General features: G+C 38.5%; 1 pseudogene; it reads right to left on the minus strand.

The window, feature by feature from the left end:
- Positions 1-391: 391 nt before the first annotated feature.
- Positions 392-1,940, minus strand: LOC138822612 (protein enabled homolog; annotated as a pseudogene).
- Positions 1,941-26,564: the final 24,624 nt, after the last annotated feature.

Raw genomic sequence — 26,564 nt, forward strand, 5'->3', positions numbered from 1 at the left:
TTGGAAGGGGGAGGAGAACTTCATGAGCCTTTCTACTCTTTATTTTAGCAGTAGGTTGTGGGAAATGTGTGGTTTTATTTCAACATGAAAATATCTCAATGCATGGCGATCTTGCCTGATGGGTTTATATTTTCTGCATAAATGTTATGGAAACTCATACATAACTCTCTTTTCATCCTGCAGTAAAGGTCAAAGCAGCAGGAAATGGAGATGATAACAGATGATCGCCAGAGTCACAACTTAAGAAGGTTTCAGAGGATGGGGATTTTCCCTTGACTCCTTTTCCACTTTGTTCTTATAGCTTGTAACTGTAGGGTTGATGTTGACAGTTGTTTGTGGGAATTTTTGTTTTTCTCCATATCCAAGTCTTATCTCTGCTTAGTTTGCTTCTCTATGCAGTATTTGACTTGCTCAACTCCTGCCTGATTGCATCAACGAACTCCTCTTTCAGCTTGGTTAGTTCTTTTCTGATCTCATCTAAAATATCCTGCTTCAGTCTGTCACAGTCAAGGCTTTCTGTCTGGACCCCGTCGGCACTGGGCTGGGACAAGGGTGTGGACTTATAATGGCTCATAGGACCTGTAGTCAAAAACAATCTGATTTTTCCTTGGAGAATCTCATCTGGAGATGACGGGTGACTTGCTGCCATTCATTGTATTTGTTCTTTCCCAAGGTTTCCTGGTTGGTTCAGGTGTACTTGTTGATGAGACCTTAGAAGTTACAGGTTCTGATTCTTCATTTTTTGCTTCTATTATTGATCCCTTTTCGGCCATTCTCCTTCTGGCCATCAGGGGACTCATTTCCTCCATTAAGCTGCTACCTGCCAAGAGAACGGGTCCATTTCTACCACCCATGTCTGTTTTAGCTGACACGGAGTTCACATCTGTGAACATCGGGCAAAGAGACATCTTCCACCCATGACAATTTCCTAAGCTTGGCTCCAGCAATCGCAGCTGCAAGTCCAGTTAAAGGACGATTGTCTTCTGAAAAGGATCCCAGAAAAAAAAATACGGATGCTGGAAGGGAGGGGCAGGAGGTGGTACAGGAGAGGGGCTTGATTAGGAAGAGGGGGTGGGGGAAGAGGGCCAGAGGCTAGCAGTGGGGGTTAAGGAGGAGAGAATACAGAGGCCTGGGCTGGACCTGGTGGGAGTGGTGGAGGAGATGGAGATGCAGGTGGTCCCAAGATAACACCCTGCTGGGCTGGAGCCTCCGACAACTGAGAGGCTTCCTGAAAGCCTGGCTCAGAAGCAGAGGGTTCTCCCCGCTCAGAGTTTACAGGGGTCTCCACAAAGGCAGAGGTGGCAGTACTCGGCACTCTGCTCTCTTGATCCCATTCCTCTTGCTCCAGCTGCTCCATCTGCTCCCGCTCCAGCTGCTCCACCTCTCTCTTTCCAACTTCTCTCCAGCCTCTCTCTCTCTACATTTCTCTCTCTGGTCTTTCCCTCTCCATTTTTTCTCTCTCCAGCTTGTCCCTCTCCAGCTCCTTCTGACATTTCTGTTCTTGCAGTTGTCTTCTTTGGATGTCCAACTCTTCTTCGTATGGGCCATTTTGAATTTGATCAGGCAGTTGTGAATTTTGTCTAGGCAATGTTGGTCCTGCCTCCTGTGAATTCAGCACTTCTAAGGCAATGCATGCCTTAGATGCCTATGATGCACATAGCACTTGCGAAGACATTAGCATCCTCTTTGCTGCCATAGTTAAGACTGTACATCTGCTTGGCATCTCACCACTGGTGGAAGGTCTGTGTTGCTTGATTATACTTTAATCCTTTGGGGATGGCACAGTTGATCACCAATTGATGATCCTGGATCTTCCTGCCCAGCACTCTGAATGTGTTGTTGCCTGTATGATGATGGATATGAACTCTGCTGAACCACAGCTGGCATCCACTTTTATTGGCATCATCACAAGCCAATGCAGCAGCTCTTGCCTGACTCATTGAGCCAGCAGGCCTGATGCATGCGGCACGGGAGTGGGCTCCTCTGGGACCGCAGGGTTGGCTCATTCAGTGCTTCTCTGCTATACTAGTGGCCAGCTACTCCATCACCTGCTGTCGCGCCGGCCAGGCCTGGGTTGCAGGGTAGGTGGGCCGCTTTGGCTGCCTGCTGCTGCCGCTGCTGCTGCACAGGCCCCTGAGGACCGCGAGGACCAAGAGGACTGCAGCCGTCCCAGCCGTTGGAGGATAGTGGGGCATGCCAGGAGGCGCTGGTGCGGGGCGTGTGGAACACTCAGGCTCTTCCCTCGCCCCTGCCCTCCCCTACCGCTGTTGCCCTCCCCGTCTCTTCCCCCGTATAAGTAAACTTTTATATCTTACAAAAATAACTTTTACCTGGGGACTGGTGGTTCATGCCTGTAATCCTACTCAAGAGGCTGACATCGAGGATCACAGTTTGAAGCCAACATAGGTAGAAAAGTCTGTGAAATTCTTATCTCCACTACACTACCAAATATACTAGAAGTGTGGCTATGACTCAAGTAGTAAAGTGCTAGCCTTCATCAAATTATCTCAGAGCCCAGGCCACGAGTTCAAGTCCCTGTACTGGTAAAAAAAAGAAAAGTTTCATTAGTTTATATTATACTAGGATTATGGTGTGTGACACCAGTGCTGGGATTCAGAAACAACTTTTGTAGTAGCTGCCACTTTTGATCTTTTCCCTAGGAGTTTTTATGATTGTTTTTATCCATGCCTTATATTTACATTCCACTAATGGAATCATTTTTTTGGTTGGAGGCACATTTCAATAATTCAATAACATATCAAAAAGACATTTTTCGTTATTTTAAATAGAGAAGGGAAACATATGCTGAGTCTGAGCCCAGCAGAGAATGAATGATGGTTTGATTGCAGATATGTGGAATGTATTCCAAGATGTGGGAACCTACCAATTTGGGTGCCTCAGTTATCAGGTCTTCCTGAAGCTTCACAATAAACTTCTATGATGTCATAGCCACCTTTGCTATCACAACCGATAGATGTCAGGCACTGATCTCACCCTTAGGTGGACTTAGATACAGAGGGAGGAAAAAATAATATTTAGAAGAAATGACGATTGACCACAAGACCACAGTTTGATGAGCTTTCCTGATTGAACTTTGAGATTTCATGAGCAGAACAGGCTCATCTCCACACAAGACTACTAAGCACTGAGGACCAGGCATTATTGTAGGCAACTAGAGAGACAGATGTGAATACAGATGTGAATGGCCTGCCTCCATGCACATGTCAAGCTGTTAGAGAAAACCATAAATCAAAATGATAATGTCAATAAATCAGAAGGATGGCCATGCGGGGAGACAGCTTCACTTTGAGGATTGGAGAACAAGACATGATATAATAGTAGGAGGCATCATCCATGCAATGATTGCTTTTCCAGGCTGGCTCCAATCTCAATCACAGATCTCGTCCTCCTGAGTTGCACACTATAGGTGTCAGGCACCTGCAGTGGGCTCTTTAATATAAATATCTATAACCAATGTGTGTTAAGTTTCTTGGAAGTTTTTTGTGAGAAAGGTTAAAAATTAAACATATCATGCACCCTAAACTTTCTTTTCACTATCTTCTAACTATTTCAATATGAACCGTCTTACTCACTTTTTGGAAAAGTCAAGACTTTTTTTTTTCATTGTTCAAATCCTAGGGAGGGAATAAAAATGACAGCTTCTTTGCCAAAGTACTAGAATGTACTAGTCATTTTAACTGACCAGTTTTGCCAAATAATATGTCTTGCCCTTCATGGATTTTTCATCTTCAATAATGTTAGATGAATAAAACTATAAATAGGAGAAAACTAACCACATAGTAGCAAATTTATCACAATTACATATATAAGCTGTCCACTTTTTACCCAATGAAAACAGTTGCCACAAGCATTAAAAATTTGAATAAAAACTTGGAGATTCTTCCTCTTCATAAAGTTGTTTTTTTTTCTTTTTTTCTTCTTGCTTTGTTTGTTTTGGTTGGTTGTTGGCCTTGACCTTTTGGTCTGGGGGCAGTCCCTCAGCTATTCAGCTCAAGGAGAGTGCTCTACCACTTGAACCACAGCACCACTTCTGGTTTTCTGGTGGTTTTCTGGAAGTAGGTCTCACAGAGTTTCCTGACCAGACTGTCTTTGAACTGCAATCCTCAGATCTCAGCTTCCTCAGTAGTAGGATTGCAGATGTTAACCACCAGCAAATGGTCAAAATAGTATTTTTTTCAATTTGGCTAGCTTCAATGATTGCCACGGAAATAAATAGAATGTAAAATTGTTAACTTGTGCTAAAATTTGCAATAGTTTTACCTTGAAGAATAGTGAAACATTTAGAATTACATATTTTGAGAAAATGTAGCTGATTAACTTTTATTGATTTAAAATACTAATATACGTCTCTTTTTATTTAAAATACTAAAATATATCTCTCTTTGAGGACACTGAAGTCTGAGTTCAAAACTTGTACTTGTTGGCAGTCACTCAGAGTTAATTCTGTAAGCTCATTTTTAAATCAATCATAGATTAAATAACTTGAAGCTTACAAGGTGTCTTTTGTTAAGAATAAGTGAAATAAACCTAAACTCCTGCCTTTCAAGTAACAGAAGGAATCTTAACGTCTAGAATGTATAGACTCAAAATATGAAACACACAAAGAACATTAAGGGAAAAGAACAAATAATCTTATCAATAAATAGGTAAGTGAATTGACTAGATAGGTCCCAAATCAAATATAGATGTCTACGGAATACACGAAAAATATTCAATGTCTTTAGCAATCAAGGAAACACAAATCAAATCTATGTTCAAGTTCCATCTCTGCCTAATGAGAATGCCTATTATCAAAGAAAACACAAATACTGGCAAAGAGGTGGGGAAAGACACTCTACACAGTGTTGACAATTAAATGAATCAATGTATCCACAACAGAAATCAGTGTGGAAATTCCACCCAGGAAATCCTACATATACACCTGAAGAAATTTAAGTCAGCGTTATAGTAGAGCTGTGTGCACACACATTTTTTACAGCAGGATTCAAAATAGTCATGTTTTAGAATAAGCCACCACAGGCAGGAAAGTATGTACTACTGTAATCTCCAATTAACAATAAAAACAAATCTTGGAATAGAGCTGTAGATCAAGTGGCAGAATACCAGCCTTGATGTATAAAAAGCCAAGCAAGAGATGAAGACCCTAGGGTCAAGCCTCAGGACTGCCAAATGTGCATGTACGCACGCATTGCCCCCCACCCCCGCACAATGCTGCTTATATTTTTTAGCCAAGCTTCTTATTCCCCTATGATTCATGCATCTATGACAGAGCTAAATATAATGGGAAAGTGATATTTAAAATGGTAAACTTATACTGAATACCCAGGTATATTTCTCATTTTTTTTGTGGTCACTGGGCTTGATCTCACAACCTGAGTGCTTTCCTTGAGCTTTTTCACTGAAGGTTGGCTCTCTACAACTTGGAGCTACAGTTCAACTTCCGGTTTTGTGATGGTTCATTATAGATAAAGAGTCTTAAGGACTCAGTCCTCCACACACTTTCTAATGGCATTTCTCAGATTTCAGCTTCTTGAATTGATAGAATTACAGGCTTGATTCACCAACACTGGGCTAGAACCTGAGTATTTTCACCACTGTTCATTGGAAGAATTCAATTCTTTTTCCTCCGGAATGCTTGCCATGCACATTTCTCTCTGGAAAGCAATTGAGCAAAGAGAGAGTTTCCAGTAGCTCTCACCTATACATCCTATCTATGGAACAGTCTGATATCTGAGGATAGTCGTTCAAAGCCAGCCCAGACAGCAAAATCTGGGAGACTTTTCATCCCAATTAACCACAAAAAAGCTGTATGCTGAGCTGTGCCTCAATCAGTAGAGCTCTATGTTGAACAAATACCTCAGGGATAGACCTCAGGCACTGAGTTCAAACCCCAAGATCAGTGAACACGGGTACACACATGATGTGCATACACACACATACACACACACACACACACACACACACACACACACACACACACACAATTTTATAACAGAGTTCTCAAACCTAAGAAAGTGCCATTCTAATCCCTTAATGTCATGCTTTGCCTGGGCTGCAATCCATGCTGGTAAACAGCATCTACAGGGATTAACAAGCTCAGAGCCAATCTGGACCCACCCAGACGGAAAGCAGGAGTGAGGTAGCACAAGCATGAGGCCCCCACTCACTCACACTGAAAGGAGGAGTGAGGTGACACAGGCATGCAGCCCCCACTCATCCAGAGTGGACATAGGAGTAAGGTGACACAGACAATGGCAACTACCCAGCCAGACCAGAAGCAGGAGTGTTGTGGTGAAAGCCCACAGCCCCCACTCTCCCAGACCAGAAGCAGGAGTGAGGTGGTGCTGTCAAATGGCCTTACCCACCCAGACAGGAAGTGGGAGTGAAGTGACACAGGCATGTGGTCAGACTTATCCTGCCAGGAAGCAGAAGTGAGGTGACGGTAGCATGCCACACCAAAGGAGCCTCACGAACCATGGTGGCCCCCTGAGAAGGAAGGTATGCTTCTATGTCAATCCAGCCTTTTCTCCTGGCCTTTTGTGAAGGGCTGCTGGGTTCAGTGGTGCACTCAGTAGGTCATAGGGCTCAAGCTATGGACCCTACTGTCCTCTCCCAACTGGTACTGCACCTGCTGAAGCTTTGGCAGCAAACTTAATAAGTTGTAATTCACAGAATGTGTACCATGAACCATTAGTGTCTTTAGGTACTATGTGACACTTGCTAGTCACTTAATATTACAGTTGCCAATGTCTTAAGTGCTTTCTGAAGAGAAGGGGAAGGGGTCATAGATCCAACTGTTCAAAAATGCCTTTGGATGACACTGTATTGGCCCAAGAATGAGTCGACACAGCTGGTATCCAGGTATTTTGGGAAAGTCTTTTTGGCCATGCTTTCTGTTTGGCCTTGGAGAGTCTCAGAATATTCTTTGTTGACACAGAAGATGGGAAAGTAATTGCTAAGGCTTATATAGTCAGGAGCCATTTCCTTTCTGCCCTTCTGAGATGGCATCTCACTACATAGCCAAGACAGCCTTGAACTTAATGTGTTTTTTGCCTCAGCCTCCCAAGTGATGGAATTACAGGCTTACACCACCATGCCCAACTATCTGTCATGGGCCATTTGAAATAGAAAAATCATGACATGTGTTCTATATCTACTAACAATCTTGTGCAAAGATCAAATAAATTACAGGCTGGTTGTTAAGAATAGAGACTCAGATTCAACTGAATTTCAAATAAAATTCTGGTTTCTTACCTGCTTTTGGTTAAAGAGGAAAACACTATATCACTGAGCTTTATTCACTTGTATACAAATGTGAATGGAGCCAAGAACAGGTGGCTCATGCCTACAATCTTACTCAGGAAGCTGAGATGGAAGCATTGTGTTTCAAAGCCAGCCCAGGCAGAAAAGGCCATATGAGATTCTTAGTTCCAATTAATCCTTCAAAAACCATAAGTGGGCTGAGAAGGTGGCTCAGTAGAAGTGTGCTTTCCTTGCATGCATGAGGCCCTCGGTTGGAATCCTCAGAATCACATAAGAAGAAAAAGCTGGAAGTACACTATGGTTCAAATGGTAGAATGCTAGCCTTAACCTGAAGAGATGAGACACAGAACCCAGTCCCAGAGTTCAGGCCCCATGACTAGCAAGAATAACAACAACAACAAAATAAAACAGAAATGGAGCTGTGGCTCAAGTGGTAGAGTGCTAGAAAGTGGATCAGGGAGAGCACACAGGCCCTGAGTTCAAGCTCCATGACCAACTAAACAAAAACAAAAACAGAAATGGAGCTGTGGTTCAAGAAGTAGAGTTCTAGAAAGTGAATCAGGAACAGGCCCTGAGTTCAAGCACCACAATATACAATTGGATACTGGTATTTCCCATCTCCTAAGGTTGTCATGTTTATTCAATGAACAGAATTTTTTGAGCATTTCCTATTGAAAAGAGGGATTTTTAATGACCAGCAAGTGATTTATGATGCTGCAGAGCATTCAATGTATAACCTCTACTTGAATGTTAATTTTGTGAGTCCAGAAGCCAAACTGATGAGCCAGATACTCTTTTGGAAAATGGTTTCATATGGTAGATTCAGTTTCCCACATGTCAGTTTGCTCTTCTGCTTCTAGTCAGAAGATCTCTAAGACTCAGGAAAGGATTCAAGCTCTCTGTTAAACCATGCTGTAGCCATTTTACTTTTATTAAAGGAATAAGTAATCTAGATATTGGTGGCTCATGCCTATTATCCTCGCTGCTTAGGAACCTGAGATCTGAGGATCATGATTTCAGACCAGCCCACGCAACAAAGTCCATGAGACTTGTCTCCAATTAAGCAGAAGAAGAGGTATGGCTGAATAGAGTATCTTTACTAAGAAAACGCTCTATTTAAGCTGTCCCATATGTTGGGACATTGCCACCTACAATACTTCTGGACCATTTCTTCCTTTGGTGTATTGGCCTATGGCCTGGCTTTCACTCCTGTGGATATAGGCTGGTTGGCCATCCACCTTGGGGGTGGAATGATCCGTTTATCGAAAATACTGCCCAGAAAAAACAACTATGATGTAAACAATGTTTGATAAGTTGTTAAGTCCAAAGTTAAAGTGGTAAGGATGATTATTGTTTAGCTTTTTTTCATTAAATAGTAATTACTTTTTAAAGTTTATCTGCTTATTTAATGTGATGTAGGAAACCAAAAGTTAATATTTGGGTTTTTTGGTGAAATTTGAAACTAGGCAAGTAAAAGCACTCATTGTCCCCAAACTCAACATTTAAAAATATTAAAACATTGTTCATATGTTTTAGTCACCAGAAATTTGGGACAGGCATGGTAGCTCACACTTGAATTGCTAGATACAGAGAGGATTATTAGGATTTGAGGCTAGCCCAGGCAAACATTCACTTTATTGGATCTCAATCAATATCTGAACCAAATTCATTGTGCTTTTAATTTCATCTACTCACAAAGGGTAAAGAGAAGGATTGTGATCCATTCTGTCCTGCTCATAAACAGAAAACCCTGCCATAAAAATGGCTAAAGCAGAGCTGGGCACAGGTGATTAATGCCTATACTTTTATTTACTCAGGAGGCTGAGGTCTGAAGATCACAGCTCAAAGCCAGTCTAGGCAGGAAAGTTTGTGAGACTCCTGCCTCCAATAAACCAATAGAAAACTAGAAGTGGAATTGTGGCTCAAACAGTATTGCACTCGCCTTTAGCTGAAGAGTGCAGGTACAGTGTCCTGGCCCAGAGTTCAAGCCACATGACTAACAAAACAGAAGTAACTAAAGCAAAAAGCGCAGGTGTATGGTTCACCTTGTAGAGCACCTACCTAAAATGCATGAAGCCCTGAGTTTAATTGCTAAGATAGAAAGGAGGAAAGCATGTGAAGGAATGGAATGAAGAAAAGAAAGAAGGGAGGAGTTATGATATAATCAAATACTAGAATGATGTGAAGTATTAAAGGGATTACAAGTATTTTATATAAAAATATACTGATTGTTTACAAAAAAGCAAATTTTAAAATGTGGAATTCAGGTTAAAATACATGTACAACTTTTGTTTTTCTATAAAATGATACTTATGTGCTCCTTTAGTTTAAAAGTAGTAAATGAGTTTAAAACAATACAAGAGTGGTTAGAATGAATAATTATTTCTTATCACTTTTTCTGCTATATCCACCACTTATAAAATCAAAACAATGTTGATCATTTTAATTATTAATTCATTCGTATAATCTTTCATCTTTAGTGTATAGTCTATTGTACACATCATTTAAATGTTTGAACTCTTTTTGTTGTTTGTTTGTTTTTGTGGGTCATGGCTCCTAAACTCTTGGCTTGGGCACTGTCCCTCAGCTCTTCAGCTCAAAGCTAGCACTCTACCACTTAAGCCACAGTGCCACTTCTGGCTTTTTCTGCTCATGTGGTACTGAGGAATCAAACCCAAAGGCTCATACATGCAAGTCAAGAACTTTACCACTGAGCCACCTTCCCAGCACTGAACTCTTTTTTTTTTTTCCTTCAGATATGGGACTTGAATACAGGGCATGGGTGCTGTCCCAGAGCTACTTTGCTCAAGGTTAGCAGTATAGCATACCAGTTTAAACCACAGTGCCATTTCTTGTTTTTTAGGGGTTAATTGGTAATAGGAGTCTCATGGGAACTTTTCTGCCCAGGCTGGCTTTGAACCACCATCCTCATTTCTCAGCCTCCTAAGAAGGTAGGATTACAGGCATGAGCCTCCTGCACACAGCTGCTCATTTTTTTCTTTTAACAGTTATACAAGTTTAGTTCCACCCCAAATACATGCAAACTGAGATGCAAATTGGCTTTAAATAAACCACGAATTGAGGATGTTGAGATCACAAGTGATTGCAAATTCGTTTTTACTTTTTTTTATGTGGAGCTTGAACTCAGGGCCTGGTTGCAGTCCCTGTTCTTTTGTGCTCAAGGCTATCACTCCACCAGTTTGAATCACAGTGCCCCCTCTGGTTTCTTGCTAACCAGTTAATGAGATAATAGTCTCACAGACTTTCTTTTTTTTTTTTTTTTTTTTTTGTCGGCCGTGGGGCTTGAACTCTGGCCCTGGGCGCTGTCCCTCAGCTCTTCAGCTCAAGGCGAGCGCTCTACCACTTGAGCTACAGTGCCACTTCCTCACAGACTTTCTTAACCAGGTTGTCTTTAAACCTAGATTATCAGATCTCAGCCACCTGAGTTGCTAAGATTACAGGCATGAGCCACTGGCACCAACTTGTTAAAAAAAGAACGACAATTCATAAGCCAGGTACCTTGGCTCATGTCTGTAATCCCAGAGGCTGAGATCTGAAGATAATGATTTGAATCTAATGATGATAAAACATCTCTGTGATTCTTTTATCTCCAATAAACTCCACAAGAAAATCCAGAAGTGAAGATTTGGCTCAAGTGGTAGAGTGCACTCGAGCAAAAATAAAGCTCAGGAACAGCACTTAGATCCTGAGTTCAAGCTCCATTTCTGGCACACACACACAAACACACACACACACACAAAACAAAAAGTAAATAGAAAATGTGAAGAAATCAAGGGAAAAAATTGAATATTGTAAGGACTTTTGGGTTTAGAGGTATGACTCAGTTGGTAGGAAAAAAGCTAATGATTGAAACTATCAGGTACCAAGGACTTACAAAAACATAATTATCTTCTCTTTATTTCACTTTTCTCATATGTTCTCATTTGGGAGCTCTCTTCTTTTTGAAAAAATAGTGTTGTTTTAGCGGTGATATACAGCAATGTTATCTTTCTGTATGTCAGGTAACTAGTATATTTCCTTCCTTTTACATAGTCTAATCTGTTCCCCCATTCTGTTCCATTCCCTCCCTCCCATGTCGATCCGCAAGTTGCATGGTTCACTTTCATCAATATCCAGTACAGCCAGTGGGCTCTGCGGCTGGAATTTTTCTTCCAGTTTCCACTGATTCTGTGCCCTTTTCCCATCTTACGTCAGATATGCATGCATATATAGTGTATATTGGGTAAAGAATACAGAGTCATCAGAAAATGAAAAGAGCAATTAAGAAAAGTTCCTTGTTTCTTTATCTTTACAATTCAATTCAGTATATATATATATATATGTATATATATGCATATGCATATATATATATGTATATATAGTTTTATATACATAAGAAGAGATGCTTGTGTATTATAACTTGGTGATTTTCTACAAAGGCTTTTCCCTACTGTATTCACGGTACATGATGCCTAGAATCCTGTACAGTTTTCATATCCCATTGTGTTTTAAATCTAACTTCCACATATCAGGAAGAAAATGTGCCATTTGTCTCTTTAATCTTGGCTTAACTTTATTAACATGGTTTATTCTAGTTCCTTCCATTTCCCTGCAAATGACATTATTTTATTCTTTCTAATGGACCTGTCTGTAAAATTTCATTGTATATAGATAGCATAATTATTGGATCCATTCATTTATTGTGGGGCATCTGGGTGTGTACATATCTTGTCACTGTGAATTGAGCAGCAAGGAACATGGTTGTGCAAGTGTCCTTGCCATATTCTGGTTCATGATGCTCAGGGTAGATGCCTAGAAGTGGTATGGCTGTAGGGAGGGTATTAGGGAAGGTCTGTGTTGCGATTTTTGAGCAACTTTCAGATTGCTTTCCAGAGTTGCTGTATTAGTATACATTCCCACCAGCAGTGCAGTAGGATTCCTTTTTTCTCCACTTTCTGATCAGCATTTGTTGTCAGAATTCAGAATATTTGGGTAAGATTGTATCTCAGTATTGCTTTGATTTACATTTTCTTTATGGCGAGGGATAATGAAACTTTCCTAATATGTTTCTTTCCCATTCTTTACTTTTTCTTCTGAGAAGTCTCTTCTTGGCTCCCCTGCCCATTTAGTAATTGGTTTATGAGGTTTTGGAGGGGTACTTTCCACAGGTCCATTTATACATTGAATATTAGCCCTATGTCTGATGTGTTGCAGGTAAATATCTTTTGCCAATTCCTTGGCTGTCTTTTTAGTTTAGTGGCTATGTCCTAGCCTGTGCAGAATTTTTTTCCCTTTGATGTAGTCCCATTTGTTGGATCTATCTCCTATCTGTTCTGCCCCAGGAACTCTATTCAGGAAGTTCCTGACTGTACCTATAAGTTTTAATATCATTCCTATTATGTCTTACAGTAGTTTGGCTGATTTTAAGGTAGTTAATCCATTTTGAGTTGATGTTAGTGAAAGCACAGATCCACTTCTAGTTTTCTGCATATGGCTGCCAAGTTGTCCCAACAGGAATATTTGAAGAAGCTGTGATTTGTGTGTGTGTGTGTGTGTGTGTGTGTGTGTGTGTGTGTGTGTGTGTGTGTGTGTGTGTGTGTGTGGTCGGTCATGGGGCTTGAACTCTGGGTCTCGGCGCTGTCCCTCAGCTATTCAGCTGAAGGCTAGTGCTTGCGCCAAAGTTCCGGTTTCCATTTTCTTGTGGTTTATTGGAGATAAGAGTCTCATGGACTTCCCTGTCCCTGCTGGCTTTGAACAATTATCCTCAGATCTCAGCAGTTACATAAGCTAGGTAATGAGTATATTTCTTATCATCATTGTTACTTCCTCCTTTGTTTTTCCCTACCATCCCTTTCCTCCCCTAACCAAAACTACACTCTCACCCCACCCCCGGCCTAAATTGTAAAGCTCATTTTTCTGCATAGTGTATTGTGCATCTCATTATTACAATGGGTCAACCTATATCTCTATTTAAGCATTTTGTTTTTCCCTTCCCATCCCCAAATTAGAAAAGTGTATATAAAAGTTGCAAGGCACCAATATCAAATACAGTGAAAACAGGGGTTTTACGATGGGGGAGGAACATACAAAGAAAAAAAAATTACGTGGTATATTGTGAATACGTTAGAATACGTTAGAAACAATAGATAGAAAGAAAAAAAAAACACTTCTGTCCCTAGCTTGAGGTTCATTTCTCTTAACATCATCTTATTGGGTCATATGTACATAGCTTTTGAACTTTTCTGCTTGTCCCTCAGATCTCTGATTGATGTATACTAGTTATTACAAATGAGGGACACCATGAAACCTATGTTTCTTTAGGCCTGACTCACTTCACTTAATATAATCTTTTCCGTTGGTCTTCGGATTTTTTTTGTATTTTTCTTTTTTTATTGTGAAAATACCGTAAAGAGGAGTTACAATTACATGGACAAGATAATGAATACATTTATTAACAAGCATTGTTGCCTGTTCTTTGTATCCCCTTCCCATTCCTTCCCATTCTCCATCCCACCCACAACTACCCCCCCACCAAAGTTGTAAAGTTTGTTTTTTGACATAACTACGTGTACAGCTCATTGTTGCAATGGTTATGCCTGTATCCCTAGTTAAATGATTTGTTTTTGCCCTTCCCCTCCACAAATTATAGCACCATCAAATACAGTGAAAGCAGGAGTTTTATCATTGGGGAAGGACATACAAAGCAACATAGAAATCATCTTATAAATATGTTAGAAACAATTTTTATACCAATAACAAGCTGTTTTTGTTATTGTGGCTCTTTAGTAGAACTTGAAGTCTCCTATAGTGGTACTGCCTGAATGGCTTATTTTGCCAAGAATTGCTTTGTCTCTTCTTGGTCTGTTTTTTTTTTTTTTTTTTTCCATATGAACTTTTGGATTCTTTCATTTATCTGAGTAAAGTACATCATTGGGATTTTGATGCAGATTGCCTTGAATTTTATATCATTTTTTTGCATTATGGCCATTTTCACAATATTCTACCTATACATGAACATGGAAGGTCTTTGCATATTCTGATATACTCTTTGATTTTTTTCTTTAGATTTTTGCAATTTTTACATCTTTGGTTAGGTTAATTACTATTTTTTGAAGCTTTTGCAAATGGTGTCAGTTTCATTATTTTCCTTTCTGCTTGTATATTCTTTGCCCAACAAATGGTTCAGTAACCATTTGTTGTTGTTTTGGGTCGTAGTGCTTGAACTTTGAGCTGGGCGCTGTGGGCGCTGTCCTTCATCTCTTCACCTCAAGGCGAGCAAAAGCGCCACTTCCAGTTTTTTGGTGGTTAATTGGAGACTCATGGACTTCCCTGCCTGGACTGGCTTTGAACAACGATCCTCAGATATCAGCCTCCTGATTAGCTAGAATTACAGGCATGAGCCACTGGTGCCTGGCCAAGGCTACTGAATTTTATGGATTGATTTTGCATTCTGATACTTTGCTAAAAGGATTAATTAGCTGTAGGAGTTTTGGAGTTGAGCTTTTGGGTCCTCAAGTATAAGAAATGGTCATCAGCAAATACCGTTAGTTTAATTTTTGCGTACTCTGTGTGGCTCCTTTAATGTCCTTTTCTTTCCTTATTGGTCTGGCTAAAAATTCCAGTATAGATTGAAGAGGAGGGGAGTGAAGGGGCATCTTTGCCTTGTTCCTTATTTTAAGGAAAATAGTTTTAGTTTTTCCCCATTTAGTATGGCCTGTTGTCTATGGCTCTTATTGTTTTAAGGAATGTTCCTTCTATTCCTTGTTTCTCCAGAGCTTTTAATGTCAATGCGTGGTCTTTTGTCGAAGGTTTGTTCTGCATCTACTGAGATGAGTTTGTGGTTCTTGATATTGGCTCTACTGATGTGAATTATTGATTTGTATATATTAAATCAACTTTGCATCTACTTGATCATATTTTTATGACTTGTATTTGTTTCTGGGTTCTGTTGGCTAATATTTTATTGAGGAGTTTTGCATCTATGTTCATCAGAGAAATTGATCATTCATTCACATGTTTTGTTGGATCCTTACCTAGTTTTGGGATGAGTGTAATATTGGATTCATAGAATGAGTTTGGGTTTGCTCCATATTGTGTCTATTTCACAGAAAAGCTTGAGGAGGATTAGTATTACTTCATCTTTAAAAGCCTTATAGTGGGCTTAGAAGATGGGTTAGTGGTAGAATGCTTGCCTAGTATACATGAAGCTGTGTGTTCCATTCCTCAATGCCACATACACAGAAAAGCCAGAAGTGGCATGGTTGCTCAAGTGATATAGCACTAGTACTAAAACTAGCCTTGAGCAAAAACAGCTCTGGGACAGGTTCAGAACCTGAGTTCAAGCCCTAAGACTGGACAAAATAAAATGTCTTATAGAATTGAGTAATGAATCCATCTGGGCTTGGACTTTTTCTTGTTGGAAGACTTCTGATTACTTGTATGTTATTCCTTTGTTTAGTTTGTTGATATTTTCTTGGTTCAGTATAGGAAGTTTGTATGGGAAACTCTATTTATGGTCATGGGTCACTGTCCCTCAGCTCTTCAGCTCAAGGCTAGTGCTCTACCACTTGAGCCATAGTGCCACTTCCAGCTTTTTCTGCTTATGTGGTGCTGAGGAAGCGAACCCAGGGGCTCATGCGTGCAAGGCAAACACGCTTCCACTGAGCCACCTTCCCAGCCCAGAAATTCCATTCTAGGTGCTGACACCCAGACAAAGAGGCTTGTTGGGCTTTTTGAACTGATGATGGAAAAGGGGATTGTATGACAACTATTTCAACAAGTAAGAACTTGATAATGCTTACTTATTACTCAAATGACTGAGGAAAATATCAACATGAATTCAATTTTGAGTTAATAAATGTATATGCACATCATTATTATCTGAAAGACTTTCAAAAAATCTACCATGCTGACTAAGATTCAAAACTCAAAAATAAATAAATTTACTTATTTATTTTGGTGCCAATCCTACGACTGGAACTGAGGGTACAATGGTAAGCACTTACTACTTGAGCAACCACTCCCATTCCAGGTTTTCCTGGATAATTGGAAATAAAGATTATTAACAAATGTTCTGGCCCAGGATGATTTTGAAAATCTGCGCCCAGGTCTTAGCCTCCTAAGTAGCTAGGGTTATAGGTAATTGGTCAGAGATATTTATTTATTTATTTATTTATTTATTTATTTATTTATTTATTTATTTATTTATTTATTTATTTATTTATTTATTCAACCAGACTTGGGACTTGAACTCATGTTCTGGGTCATTACCTGGACTTTTGTGCTCTAATACTTGAGACAGAGCTACAATTCCTGTTTTTTTTTTTTTTAAATAATTAATTGGATATAATTGTCTCCCTGAGTTTTCTTCTGGGTCTGGTTTTAAACCTAGATTATATGATCTCAGCCTTCTTGATAGCTAGTATCACAGGCCTTAGCCACTGCTGCCTTGCTCAGAAATTTATTTTTAAAATATCTTTTCACTGGGTTTTAGGGGGAAACAGAGAAATGTATACATTTCCTGAATTGTGAACACCTTACAGTACTTTAATAATAACAATAAATTATGTTTTTTTTCCATTTTGTAGTAATTTGGCATTTGCAAACCACCAAAATGAACTCATTCTCTTTCAAAAACTATCATGTCTTTATGAAGTTGAAAATCACATATTAAGTTAGGTGATGGTGGCTCAAATCTGTTATCCTAGCTATTCAGGAGGCTGTGTTCAAAGCTAGCCCAAACAAGAAATTCTGTGAATTTGTAGGCAGGGGCTAGGTATTCCTCCTTTCTGATCATAGTGAGCACAGTCCTTCACGTACTTGGTTCTTAAAAATCATACTTAGGCCAGGCATTTGGTCACTCATGCTTGTAATTGTCACTGGCCAGGATACTGAGATCTGAAGATAAAGTTTCAAAGCCAGTCCCGGCAAGAGTGAGAGTCTTATATTGAGCTAAGCATAAAAAGTTTGAAACAGAGTTGTGTTTCAGATAATAGAGTGCTATCCTTGAGTGACAAAACCAAGCAGGAGCAAGAAGACCTGAATTCAAGACCCAATACTGGTAAAAAATATATATAAATATATATAATAAAATAAAATAAAACCACCAAAAAAGTGCCTTTGTTCTTTTTAAAATTTTTGACATTTTTTTCCTTACTTTTTTATCTGTATGTTACTATATAAACACACAGAAAGTTATGGAACAAAGTTAAATTTTAAGAATATTCTTCCATTATCGACCATTATACCTTCATTATACTTAAGAAAATTAATGATATTTTCATAATACTCTTATTATATCAAATACAGATACACATTTCCTTGTTTGAGACAGATATTATTCTTGCTATTTTTCAAATTAAATTTTCAAATTAATTTTTCAAATTAATTTTTCAAATTAATTTTTCATTAGGGTTCATTTCATGTTGTTATGTCTCTTTTGTTTTTAGTTCTCTAAAATATCATCCCAGCCAGGCATTGGTGGCTCATGCCTATAATCCTAGCTACTCAGGAGCTTACATTGAGGATCATGATTCAAAGCCAGCCCAGGTAGGAAAGTTCGTAAGACTTTTTTCTCCAATAAACCACCAGAAAAGCAGAAGTGGGGTTTGGGTCAAGTGGTCGAGCACTAGACTTGAGCATAATAGCTGAGGCACAGTGCCCAGCCCAGATTTCAAGCCCTATTCTACTCCCAAAATAAATAAGTAAAATAAAATAAAATAACATGCAACCCCAGTCTTTCCTTTTCATGATACTGCCATTTAAGTCAAAATATTCTAAATTAGTTTTTTAAATAAGATATTCTTTATATTTTACTCGCCTAGCTATTTCGTTAAGGTGGATTCTCATTCGTTTTCCTTTTTTGTTGGTTGTGGGGTTTGTACTCAGGTCCTGGATCCTGTCCCTGAACTTTTGTGCTCAAGGCTAGTGCTCTACCACTTTGAGTTACATTGCCACTTATGGTTTTCAGTGGTTAATTGGAAATAAGAATCTCATAGATTTTCTACCCAGTCTGGTATTGAACCTTGATCCTCAGATCTCAGACTTCTGACAAGCTAGAATTACAGATGTAAGCCATTGGCTATGGGCGCCGATTTGTTTTTCTTTTATTTAATTTTTTGTCAGTCTTAGTGCTGTCCCTGAGCTCTTCAGCTCAAATCAAGTGCTCTATCATTTGAACCAATGCCCACTTTTGGTTTTCTGGTGGTTAATTGGAGATAAGAATCTCATTAGCTTTCCTACCTGGGGTAGCTCTGAACTGCAATCCTCAGATATCAGCCTCACTAGTAGCTAGGATTACATGTGTGAGCCACCTGTACCCAGCTTCCTCATTTATTGTCTTATGGTGAGTTTTATCTGATTTCTCTACTTCTTGTATTTCCTAGCAACTACAAAGTAGGCCTAGAGTTCCTCATTCATTACAGTAGTTCTTAGGTCCAAGTGATGGCTGACTGCAGGAATGGAGATGAGTCCAATATAAAATAAAATGCTGTCTTGGTATTGAAGAAAATTAACAATCACATGCTAGTGGTTCACATCTGTAATCCTAGCTACTCAGAATGCTGATCTGAGGATTATGGTTTAAATACAAGATAATTTATGCTGAATTTCGATAAAAGCTCCCTTGGTGTTTTTAAATGTAGGCTTTTATTTATTTCTTATTTTAGTTTTTCTTATTGTGACTACCAAAAAGGTGAGTGACTTCAATGGCTTCTATTGATGGCTGACTTTTGAGGTGCTTTAGAGACTTCATTAGAAGCCAGACATGTTGTAATCAATTGAGTAGCCAGCCACAAAGCTGTGACAATACTTAAAGTAAGCAAAATTACATAAAACCAAACATTCACTCAGTTTCAATAGCCATATTTCAAATAAAAATAAAATTCAAGTTTCAGGGAATGTTAGTAATGTTTTAATGCATTCATTCTATCTGTGTCCTCTGTCATACTGCTACAGCAGAATGAAATACTGACAGCATACCATGTGGCTCCCAAAGTCTGGACATACTTACTCTGATCTTTACAGAAAATGTTTGCCTGACCTTTTTCCCTAGTGAACATCATTTATTATGCAGAGCTACCCTCTTTTCTATATGCAGTTATCTCTCTCCTTTCCTCCCTCCTTCTCTATTCCCTCCCCCAATCACTTCCACAATCCCTCCCTTCCCTTGTTTTAGGGATCAAAACTCATGCATGTTAAGCTGCTAAGCTGAATCCCAGCCCTGTGTATGATTTTGTTTTTGGTGAGGGTATAGCTTTCCAGGGGCTTAAACTTTGGTCCTGGACACTTTCTTTGACCTATTGTCCTCAAGGTTAGTGCTCTGCCACTTCAACCACAGCTTCACTTTTGTGTTTTTGATGGTTAATTGGAGATAAGAGTCTCACTGGCTTTCCTTCTTGGGCTGTGTTGGAACCACGATATTATAAGCTTGTGATTACAGGAATGAGAATTGGCATCCACCTTACATCTTTTTAAGTTTTCAAGTAGAACGTATATCCAAACAAATTCTATACCTTCTTTTAATTTATAAAAGGACAAGTGTGGGAACCATTCCAGAGAAGTAAACAACTTTAACCTGTGTAAATTTAAATAATTCTGTAAATATGTTAGAAAGAATGGCAAGAAAGAAAAAAAATTTGAATACTTATCTTGGGGTTCATTTCACCTAAAATCAACTTATCTGACGTTTTCTTCATATGTCTCAGACATATCTTCGTTATGGCAAATAAGGGAAACCATGGGACCTATGTTTCTTTGCACCTGGACTACTTCACTTAATATAATTTTTTCAAAGTCTTTCCATTTCCTAACAAATGGGGCAATGTCATTGTTTCTGATGCAGGCATAGAACTCCATTGTGTATATACACCACATTTTTTTGATCCATTCATCAAATAATTCTGTATCATCACAAAATTGCTAAATAATTTTATTACTAACATATTATAAGGTGAATTTTCAGGACTAACACTAATAAAGGTATGTAAATGGGGAAATGATATTGATTTATTTTTAGGCATCCAATCCAGATACTTTATTCTATGTCTTAGCTGAAGAAAATCTGAGTCATTGTATACAATGATTCCTAGCAATTTTGTGAGGTACATAAAAATAATGACAGAGCTAGTTTAGTCATTGATTTTAGAGTTCTAAAATGATACCTACAAGATACTCTGTATTTTAAGTCATATAGTATAGCGATTTTGTCTAAAGCATGCTTTACTGACACACATCACTAGAAAAAATTTCCTTAAAAAGATAGTCAATTTGGAAAATCAGTCTATACACAAATCTTGTCAAATTAAGTATATATTTGAATAGTGATGATATATGGCTAAGCAATAACTTAAAATAATTATCACTGTCCTGACAGGTAGGATTAGTAGCTTCTTAAATTTCTAGTTGTCATAGTATTTATACTTCAGTAATGCTACAGCTGTATTAGAATACTTGACAATTTTGAAATAGGCTGCCTCCAGGGACAGATAAGCCAGACACCAGTGGCTCACACCTATAATCCTAGCTACTCAGGAGGCTGAGATGTGAGGATCCCCATTCAAATCCAGCTCAGGCAGGGAAGTTTGTGAGACTGTTATCTCCAACAGACCACTAAGAAAATAAGAAGTAAACCAGAAGTGGTGTTGTGGTTCAAGTGGTAGAGCATTAGCCTTAAGCTGAAGAGCTGAGGGACAGCACCCAGGCCTAGAGTCCAAGTCCCTTGACCGATAAAACAAACCAAAACAATACAAAACAAAACAAGCCCACACAGGTTGAGAACTATGTTTTCTAGATAAGGTATATTTAGGGCTAGTTTTTCTATATTTTGGCTTATTTCATATATTAAATATTTTTTCCAATCAACTGAAGAAGGTTCTGAAATGATTTTTAAATGAATAACTGAGTTTGTAGTAAAATCATTTTCGTAAAACATTGTTTATTTTCACTATTGCTTTTTAACTTTTAAATCTTCCTCTCTTCTGCACCACCTTCCACTCCAAAGACGTCCACAGATTTCCAGGGTGTACCATAAGAAGTCTGTGTACACTTTAGCCTGGGGTTCACCAGTGCCTTACACTTCATTTGGTAAGGCTATGCAACATTCTTTAACAAATATGTAGGGTGTTTCTTTCCCTTTAATCCGAATGCATTTAAATTAGAAGTTAAAAAAGTTCTAAATCAGTGACTGCACTTGTGTTTTGCTGTGTACCCAGAGATCGATGTAAGCAGTAGTAGCATGTGATAATGGAGCATCTAGGAGTTACTATTTACCTGTAAGCTCCACTAACCTCTAAAGCACTGATAGTGCAGATATTTTTCATTTTACACATGTTTCTTTTCAGTGTCCTGACCTTTGATTAATACATTTGGTTGCTTTTTCTCTTCTAGCCAGTGTAAACATTGTCTTTGTTATTTTTTTATTGTGAAAATACTGTACAGAGGATTTACAATTGTATAGGCAAGGTAATGAGTACATATCAAGCATTGTTACCTCTTCCTTTGTTTTCCCCTTCCCATTCCTTCCCATCTCCCCATTCCGCCCTACACTCCCGCATTCACCCCTTCTCCCGCCAAAGTTGTAAAGTTCGGTTTTTGACATAACGTCTTGTACATATCCCAGAAATAAGTCAAACAGAGCATCAGTAGCTCATGCCTATAATCCTACCAACTCAGGAAGCTAAGATCTGAGCATCATGGATCATGGTTTAAAACCAGCCTAGGTAAGAAAGTCTATGTGCTTCTTATTTCCAGTAAAATTATGGTATTTCTTTATTACAATGAAATATCTTAAACATCTATAGTTCTTTCCTTAGATAGAAGAGCAAGATTATTAAGTCATCAAAACTTAATCAGATTTTTCCAGCAATATAAGAATTGCTGTATATATGAGGGAAATACATGCTTTAGAAATGTTATAGTTGCTAGGCACTGGTGGCTCATGCCTCTAACGCTAGCCACTCAGGAGGGTGAAATCTGAGGATCATGCTTCAAAGCTAGCTTTGGCAGTAAAGTCCATGAGACTTTTATCTCTAGTTTACCACAAGATACCTGGAAGTGGTATTGTGGCTTACATAGTAGAGCACTAGTCTTGGGCTGAAGAGCTGAGGGACAACGCCTAGGCCCAGAGGTGAAGTCCTATAACCAACAAAAAAATCTTATTGTTTAGTCATAGCAATTCTCGCAGTTCTGTAAATTAAAATACCCAAAAGGTAGAATACTTATTTGTGTGTGTGTGTGTGTGTGTGTGTGTGTGTGTGTGTGTGTGTGTGTGTGTGTGTGGCCTTAGCGGAACTTGACCTCAGTGGGCTCCCTAATTTTTTTCCAACCAAGCCTGGTACTCTACCCCTAGAGCTACACTTCCACTTCTGGTGTTTTTGTTGCTTAATTGGAGATGAGTCTCAGGATTGAGTTTCCTGCCCATGCTAGCTTTAAACTTCTATCCTCAGATGTCAGCCTTCTGAGTAGTAAGGATCACAGGCATGGATTTCTGGTTCTCAGCTTAGAATGCTGATTGGTTTACTTGTAAATTAGAAAATTAAAGATTGGTTTGCTAAAATTTTAGATTTTTTATGAAAATTGAAATAACTATTTTAGAAAGTCTTAAAAGTTTTAAAACATACTTTTAAATAAAGGGAGTGCGCAAAGACTGGTTAATTTATGAGCAATTAATTTTATTTGGCTTAAGGTATTAGAAATTTCAAGAGCATGGTGTTCACATATGTGACTGAGGTATTTTTTCTGTCTCTCCCCATGAAGGAAGGTAGAAAGAAAAAAGAGCATAAATGAGAGGCTGAGAGGATAAGATGGAACTGATTTTGCAACAGGATCATTTTCATAATGAAGTCATCTGTCTATGAGGGCAGCATTCTCCTTCATGATCATCTCTTAAAGATTCTACCCCTTTTTTTCTGTTCTTTTCTTTTTTCTAGATATAGGGCGAGAATTCAGGGCCTGGATGTTGTCCCTGAGCTCTTTTGCTCAAAGCTAGTACTCTACAACTTAGAGCCACAGTCCACTTCTGAGAATGCCTGGGTACCCATGTCTCACACCTATAATCCACGAGACTCTTATCTCCAATTAATCACAGAAAAATCTGGAAGTGGCACTGTGATTCAAGTGGTGGAGGACAAACTTTGAATAAAAGCAGCTCAAAACCCAGGACCAGAAAAAAAGAAGAGAATGCTAGACAGATACCTTGAAGGAAAATATAGGAATGTCTAGAAATAAAGCAAGGCTTTCCAAAAGCAGTGATGATTAGGCTACAACCTAATATATTAGATAAGAATTATCTGACTTAATACTGAAGCTGTCTAAAATCCTAGACTCTTTTCCCAAAATAACAAACAAAATTGAAATAAAAAAGGTTTTGATATCAAATATGATATGATTTTAAAAGTATGAGTCTTTATATATTGGCTGATAAACCTGCATGACCAAAATAATTAATTTCAGGGGATGTGGAGTATGGGTTACAATTCACAATTTTTGCTTTAGGAACAATGTCTTTTCAGATTCCAGCTTTGATGTCCCAGAAAAGATGTTTAAAGTAATCATTTTCTGTCATAGAAATTATCACTGAATTAAGAATATCTCTTTTAATCTCCCTCCAACTGTGCACAGCATCGTAAGGATAGTTTATTCCAGTGTATTAGATTACTTCAGATTTTTATTTTTTGATTTTCCTAGTGTTATAGTTATACTCTAAAATCAAATCGTTAAGATGTTGTAAGCATTTCTTGTGCTACAGGAGTAGGAGACAGAATTTGCTTCACTTTATACAGCTGTGGAGGGGAAGGGATTGTCCTACAGCATAACTTTGAAAGCTTAGTGGTGAGGTCTTTGACATCAACATTCACATCAGGGACACCAATTCAACCAAAGTGAGTTGCTGTGATCTGAAATCTCCCCTCCCCTTTCTCTGTTGCCATTTTGCAAGCTACATTTCCCCATGTGATACCCCCCATCCTAGCCAGACTACTTAAGTTTTGTTGAAAGGCTATGAGTGAATGAAGGTGTTATCTTATGGTACTTTATCATTGAGTGACATGAACAAATTAAACACAATAGAAATCAGTCCTCAACTGCAGTGATTTATGAAGAGATTTCGTATCTTAAAAATAAAGGTTTCTTTTATGCCAAGTACTTTAACTTGAGCCAAAATGATGTCATGGCAAGTAGAAACTATAACAGGGTTTTAAAATCCAACCAATAAGTTTCTGCACATGAAAACATACAGTGAGCTAGCCTCATTTCCAGATTTAATAAATGATTGACCATATGAAAATTCTTCATTATGACTAAAATTTTAATCTATTTTTAAAAATAAAAAATATTTTAAATTCCCATATTTGCATCCCATTGGGAAGTTGAGGTGAGGCCCAGAAACACTCAGAACTGAAATTATGTCACTTAGATTTCTTTATGTGTGCTAGTCTTCTTTTTGTTGGTTTTGTTTTGGTTTTACTTTAGGCTAGTGCTCTACCACTTGCCATAGATCTATATTCAAATATCATTTTTTCTAGTGGAGGTATAGAATTCCATTGTGGATATATACCACATTTTCGTCATCCATTCATCTACTGAGGGGCACCTGGGTTGGTTCCATATCTTAGCTATGGTAAATAATGCTGCAATAAACACAGTTGTCCTGGTAGCTTTAGTATGGTCTTGTTTGTTTTAATTTGGTTAAATGCCCCAAAGTGGGATTGCTGGGTCATAGGGGAGCTCTATGTGGAGTCTCTTGAGGAACTTCCATACTACTTCCCAAAGTGATTGAACAAGTTTATACTCCGACCAACAATGCAGTAGGGTTCCCTCCTGGTCACATCCCCTCCAGCATTTGTTGCTATTAGAGTTCTTGATTATAGCCATTCTAACTTAGGTGATGTGGTATCTAAATGTTATTCTGATTTGCATTTCTTTTTATGGCTAGAGAGGTTGAGCATATCTTCATGAGTCTATTGGCCATTTGTATTTCCTCTTCAGAGAAGTTTCTCTTTTTAAGTGTTTAGCCCACTAATTTATTGGGCAGTTGTTTCTTTGATGATTTGTTGTAAAATGAAACTTACTGTTATGAAATGGTAGCCATTCTATACAACACATTAACAATATCATAAAATTATTATTATTATTAGGAGGAGAAGTAGTAGTAGTTTGTATGGGGCTTAAACTCTGGGCCTGGACATTGTCCCTGCACTCAAGGCAAGTGATCTTCCATTTGAGTCACAGCGTCACTTCTGGTTTTCCAATGGTTAATTGGAGATAAGGATCTCATGTAGTTATGGGAAGTTGGCACAGTGGTAGTGTTTGCCTGGCATGTATGAGGCCCTGGGTTCGAGTTCTCAGCACCACATAAGCAGAAAAAGCCAGAAGCGGCACTATGGCTCAAGTGGTAGGTCTGTAGCCTTGAGTTGAGGAGCTGAGGGACAGAGCCCAGGCCCCGGAATTCAAGCCCAGGTCTGGCAAAAAATAGTTTCATGGACTTTCTTGCCAGTTCTGGCTTTGAACTATGATCTTTAGATCTTACCTTCTTAGTAGCTTTGATTACAGCCATGAGAGACCAGTGCCAAGCTAAAATTATTTTTAAACTATAATTAAAATTTCTTTTATCATAATGTGGAAATTGCTGTCTATAATGCTTGTTGTGGAGCCTGATGGATGACCTCTTGTTCCAAAAAAGCAGTTGTTTCTGTGCCCAATCTAAAAACTTTCTTTCATCCTGGATTCAGTCACTTCCCATTCTGAGATTTGGTTTTTAGTTCTTTTAGGCATTATTATTTCAAAAATTCCATTTGTTTTACTTTAAAATTCACGCATGCCAAAATGGATAATGTAGAAACTAGTTTCTAGTCACCAGTGGCTCATGTTTTTTATCCTAGCTGCAAGGGATACTGAAATTTGTAGGTTCTCATTTAAAGCTTGCTGGTCAAAAATTTTGAGACACAATTATATCTGAATAACCAACCAAAATCTAAAAATAGAGATGTGACTCAAGGGGTAGAGTAATAACCTTGAACAAAAACACTAAAATTACTGAGAGGACTAGTTCAATCTCCATTTCTCACTTATGGCAAAGTGCATGCACACACACACACACACACAACACATTTCTCTTATAATCTCATCCTTTAGTAGTAATCAATGGTATAAACAACACCAATTTTCTGCAACTTTTTCAGATATTAACCTATATATATATATATATATATATATATATATATATATATATATATATATATATATGATAATATGTAGTTTTGCATTTCTGTGTACTAATGTAAGAG

Source organism: Dipodomys merriami, unplaced genomic scaffold (genome assembly GCF_024711535.1).
Source record: "Dipodomys merriami isolate MVZ:Mamm:240054 unplaced genomic scaffold, mDipMer1.0.p SCAF_113, whole genome shotgun sequence".
Classification (NCBI taxonomy): Eukaryota; Metazoa; Chordata; class Mammalia; order Rodentia; family Heteromyidae; genus Dipodomys; species Dipodomys merriami.